At 40.1% G+C, this 6,000-nt stretch overlaps 1 protein-coding gene across 2 annotated transcripts in view; it reads right to left on the bottom strand.

Annotated features, from left to right (window-relative positions):
* Nucleotides 1-4,602, bottom strand: part of LOC136885426 (zinc finger protein 501) — a 47,079-nt gene extending 42,477 nt beyond the window's left edge. For both annotated transcript variants that reach the window (XR_010861530.2, XM_067157953.2), the window contains exon 1: nt 4,516-4,602. The gene's annotated coding sequence lies outside the window, so the exon portion shown is untranslated. The remainder of the gene's footprint in view (nt 1-4,515) is intronic.
* Between the last annotated feature and the right edge of the window lie 1,398 nt (nt 4,603-6,000).

The following is a 6,000-nucleotide window of genomic DNA, read 5'->3' on the forward strand; positions in this document are numbered from 1 at the left end:
GTCCTTCCCAGATCTATAACGTCCAACCAGTGGATTCTTGGTCTTCCCACCAGCCACATGTCACTCCACGTTGGCTCCATCCACATTACAGGCCCAAACCACCTCAACCTGGACATGGCGACCTGATCTAACAATGATGTCTCAATCCCGGCTTCCTTTCTAACCGTTTTTTTTTATTGTGGAGCTCAGGAGTTTCATCTCAAATTCCTGCAACCTTGATAAGTCCTCCTTAGCGCGGATGCAGGTTTCAATACAATAAGTTAAGTATGAAATGCTGATTGAACATCACCAGCTTTCCCGGAACTTAATCTTCCATTTATTGAGTTTCAATTGTACTTGTTTCTCAGTTTGTGGACAGATTATAACATCATCAGCAAAAGCCATTGCATTTAGTTCCACCAGAGGATGTCTTGATGTTCTTTATTATGTCATCGATGATGGTGATAAACAATAATAGGGATTGTGCACTGCCTTGCTGGACTTCACGTTTGGTCTGGAACCAAGATAAATACCTACTTTTTAATTTGTATTTTATTAATTTAGACACAACACCCCTAATTTAGTCGTACTTAAAAATAATACTAATTCTAGGCACAGTTCACTCTTTACGTGCAACCCACTACTTCAATTAACGTTAAATTCCTCCTAGCCCCTCGTGTTTATTTGTACATTTGCAGCTTGTTGTTTTAAGGGGCCTAACATCGAAGGTCATGGGCCCTATTTGTACATTTTGCCAAATCTCATCCTTCCAAGTTGGCAACAGTTCTAGTGACAATATAAATTCAACAGCTACCTTAAGTCGCCTCAGACCAGCTACCATCTCCCTTTCTTGCACTGTCCACTCTCCCCCCATAATTTAGCACCAACCTTGAAAATGTACCACTAGTATTCTTAAGAATTTCGTCTTGCAACATCCAAGTGCCCTACACGTTCGTCATATAAACGGACAAAGCTTCTTAGCAGCCAACTGATGGACGAGGTTGTAGAAATATTCACACCAGCTGTTTTCCATGTCCTACTAATGCCTGAGACATGGTTAACAGATATGAACTCATCTTCTTTGTGTCACCTTGAAGGCTACTCGCTTCTGAGAAATGACTGCACTCACAAACGAGGTGGAGAGGAATGTGGCTATTTCTTAATCAGCCTGAAACCCAAGTTGTTAGGTCATTCACCAGGGAGGTATGAGAGGCTAGTTGCTTTACGTCGCACCGACACAGATAGGTCTTATGGCGACGATGGGATAGGAAAGGCCTAGGAGTTGGAAGGAAGCGGCCGTGGCCTTAATTAAGGCACAGCCCCAGCATTTGCCTGGTGTAAAAATGGGAAACCACGGAAAACCATCTTCAGGGCTGCCGACAGTGGGGTTCGAACCCACGATCTCCCGGATGCAAGGTATGAGAGGAAACTAGAATACCTGCTTGTAGAAATAACAACGAATGAGATTAAAGCCCTTGTAGGAGTGATTACAAACCTCCGAATACAGGTCTATTAGAAGATTTTGAAGCTGGTTTAACTAAACTACTGCCAAACTACCCTCACACAATAATTATGGAACACTTTAATATGGATTTAATTGACACAACTTCCTGCGCGAATCCATGCGATACAAAACATTGTTTCAAGTCTATTATATGGACATCTTACCTCTCCCTCCGTCTCATCATACATCTCATTTGCACACACTTTTAGATCTTATAGTTACCAGCAATTCAGACAGAGTTCTGAATATAGGTCAAATCTCTGTACCTGCTAACTCTGCACATGACGCAATAGACTACTCGTATAATCTCCGGCCAACAAAACCCTTCCAGAAATTTATTACCTATCGACCATTGAAAAATATAAATAAAGATGAGGACGCAGGCAAAATACTCTGGCATGACATAAAGAACTATAACAATCTAGACGACAAAGTCACCTTCTTTAAAGCAAAATAATGGAACTATCTAACAAGCATACTCCACAGCGGCAAGTGAGAACATCCAAAGGACCCTCCACGCAGTTAAATAACAAAATTATATAGCTAATGAAACAAAGAGACCACATTCCCAGACAATACAAAAATGACCCCACCTACAAAACTTGGATGAAAATAGGAAACGTGACGACTGCGAGATGCTCAAATTTTAATTACGCCTAACAGTAGAACAGTGATGACATTGTTTTAACCCTGGACTTACGAAGAGCAATCTCTTGAGACTCTTCACGGCTAATTGCTCCGCAGTACGACAGACAGAGACTTATGAATCATTACGATACATACCGTACCCCTGACAGAGAGAAAGTCACGTCACGCCCCTCCAAGTCAGAAAAGCAGTCCTCGGAATAAGCATGAAAGCAAAAGTAATCGATGACAATAGGAATGATATGGTCAATTTAGTTCTTGATTTTATAATACCAACCTTAACTCATATAATCAATCTTCTACACTCTACATATGTATCTCTCCGGAAGAAGGCTATTGTGCTACCACTTCCGAAAAGTCAAACGTCTTTGAATGAGGGAGACTATGGTCCAATCTGTGTTTTATCAGCTTTATCAAAAATCTTAGAATATATAGTCTCTAAGCAAATGTCTGAGTAGCTTCAAATGCATAATTTCCTTAATTCTTTCCAGTCTGGTTTCCGACAACTACAGCCTTACTCAAAGTGACTGAGAACGTTCAACAAGCAATACACAGAGGATGATTCACAATTCTGGAACTACTAGATTACAGTAGAGCTATTGACAGCGTAGACATTGTCATATTACTTGAAAAATCTAAGGCTCTACATTTTTCTCGCATTGGATGCATTCCTATCTTCACAGACTTTAACAATGTGCGAAAGGTAATAACGGAATTGTTTTCTCATGGCGTGACGTGAACAGAGGAGTCCCTCAAGCCTCTATACTTGGTCCTCTTTTTTTTGCACTCATTGTGAATGGCATATCATCGAATTTAAGATATTGCAAATAACATATGCATTCTGACGACCTTCAACTGTACACAGACTCTACAGCATGAGACCTTCAGGAAAATATCGACTTACTAAACATTGACTTACAGGCTGTTAGTGATTGGTCTGCTGCGCACGGCCTGAAATTGAACTCTACGAAGTTGCAAAGACAAATGACCATTATAAGTAAACGTTCATTACCACGAATTCCAATTCTCGGTGTTATCATGGACGAGAACATGATTTGGTCTGCAAACATTTTCTCAGCTTTACATTCTTTTATATAAATACAAACATATATTTCCAATAAAGGTTAAAAAGAAATTAATCAAAGCTCTTGTAATGTTATATGTTGACTATTGTGATGTTATTTTCAATGAAGTGAAGCCATAATTTCCATAAGGTTACAACATGCTCAAAATGCAGTGTGAGATATATATGCAATTTAAGATAATATGACCACGTGTCATCATCAATCCTAGAAGTAGAGTGGTCGTGATTCCATGTTCATCGTAACCATCGTACTTTGTCCCACTTCCACAGAGTTCTTACTACATCTTCCCCATCTTACCTTCCTTCGCGTTTCCATTTACTCAAATTTGCATGACAGAGATACAAGGGCTCAAACATCAAATGTGCTCTCCCTTGCCGTCGAACTGCCGCATATTCTCGGTGTTTGCCGCACGAGAATGGAACCGTTTACTGGATGACGCACATGTGAATAGCGTTAAGAGGTACAGCAGGAAACGAGCTGGTCTTTGATTGATCCTTACTATCACCACTTGCTATTATTATTATTATTATTAGGCCTATTACTGCTGTTGTATGTATGTCTCACTGGAGTGGAATTTTATTTCAGTTATAATGTATTTCGGTTGTGTTTAATTGTGCTTAATTACGGTAGTTTCGGGCGAGTTGGCTGTGCGCGTAGAGGCGCGCGGCTGTGAGCTGGCATCCGGGAGATAGTAGGTTCGAGTCCCACTATCGGCAGCCCTGAAGATGGTTTTCCGTGGTTTCCCATTTTCACACCACGCAAATGCTGGGGCTGTACTTTAATTAAGGCCACGGCCGCTTCCTTCCAACTCCTAGGCCTTTCATATCCCATCGTCGCCATAAGACCTATCTGTGTCGGTGCGACGTAAAGCCCCTAGCAAAAAAAAAAAAAAAAAAAAAATACGGTACCCCGGTAGTTTAAATTATGACTTTAATGTATAGGACTAATTGGTTTAGTCTAAGAGATAACCCAGTGGCGTTAACTACGCCAATAGAGACATTTATATATCACTATATGTAATATGCCAATAGCAAATACATACCAATAATAACATATTTAACTAGTTAATGAGCTTTATTTTACTTTTTTTATGATTGTCAACTCAGTTCCAATAACATGATCGTCGCAGCGTGAACATAGGCTATAATTTTCGAGCAGGCAAAACACACCCTCACAGATCAACACAAATTACAGTACATTGTTAGACTTGATTATTGATATAAAAAAGTTTTAAAAATTTCCGTGAGCCTCATATCAATATAAGCCTTCTGTTCTCCCTTTAAAAGCACGAGCATTACTTACTGGATGTTCTGGCGAACGTGAATTCTCACGCAAATCCTTACAAAAAATTCAAATTGTTTTAATGACCTCTGCAGTACAACTTGCTCGGCTTCGATCATCAACATAGCGGACACTTCGAACATAAACTCAATCCCCTTGCTGTAGCTTCGTGTAGAAAGTAGAAATACTTTTACAAACCTGCAAGTACGTCGCCAAAGAATAATGTTGAACAATATGGTTAATATTAATTTATTACAACCACCGAATTCTGGAAATGTATATGCTGCATTCAACTAGTTTCTTTCAATTAATTTTGTCATAACCAATACCACTAACGTTACTAAATTTTGTACATTTAAAAATAAACATACGTTCTTATATTTTTCGGAAATATTTGAATGGTACAATAAACGCGCAACTGAACGAGTGCTATTTTCTACTTTCCACTCTATAGCCTACTAATTAAAATGTTCGTACTGTAATTTATTTATTGTCTTCAACATTCCAGAATTCGTTATTATTATTATTATTATTATTATTATTATTATTATTATTATTATTATTATTATTATTATTATTATTATTCCGCTTTTCCCACATCTGTGGGGTCGCCGGTGTGAACTGTGCCGCACATGTTAACATGGCAGTGTTTTACGTCCGGATCCCCTTCCCGACGCCAATCCTATAGGGGATATGATCACTAACGCATGTTTCTGTGGTGGTTGATGTCTGAATGAAAAGGGAAGTGTTCGGACAAACAAAGAAACACAGTCCCCGGGTCAGAAGAATTAATCAGACGGGATTAAAATCTCCGACCCGGCCGGGAATGGAACCCGGGACCCTCTGAACCGAAGGGCTCGACCCTTACCATTCAGCCAATGAGTCGGATTATTATTATTTTACAAATTGCTTTTGCTAGTTGCTTTACGTCGCACCGACACAGATAGGTCTTATGGCGACGATGGGACAGGAAAGGCCTGGTAATGGGAAGGAAGCCGCCGTGGCCTTAATTAAGGTACAGCCCCAGCATTTGCCTGGTGTGAAAATGGGATACCACAGAAAATCATCTTCAGGGCTGCCGACAGTGGGGTTCGAACCCAGTATCTCCCAGATGCGAGCTCACACCAGCGCGCTCTTAACCGCACGGCCAACTCGCCTGGTAACAAGTTGCTTTACATCGCACTGACACAGATAGGTCTCATGGTGACGATGGGATAGGAAAGGACTAGGAGAGGGAGGGAAGCGACCGTAGCCTTAATGAAGGTACATTTTACCTGGTGTGAAAATGGGAAACCACGGAAAAAGGTCTTGAGGGCTACCGACAGTTGGATTCGAACCCACAAAATCACGGATGCAAGCTGATAGCTACATACTACATTTATGTGAGTTAAATTATAAATATAAACGAAATATGTCGGTAAGTATTATTTATGTTCCAGTTACATGTCTTGAAAATATCGTCAGTACATATCAAGTAACTCTTACCCGCAAAAACAGTTTTCGGTT

This window comes from Anabrus simplex, chromosome 14 (assembly GCF_040414725.1).
Source record: "Anabrus simplex isolate iqAnaSimp1 chromosome 14, ASM4041472v1, whole genome shotgun sequence".
Lineage (NCBI taxonomy): Eukaryota > Metazoa > Arthropoda > Insecta > Orthoptera > Tettigoniidae > Anabrus > Anabrus simplex.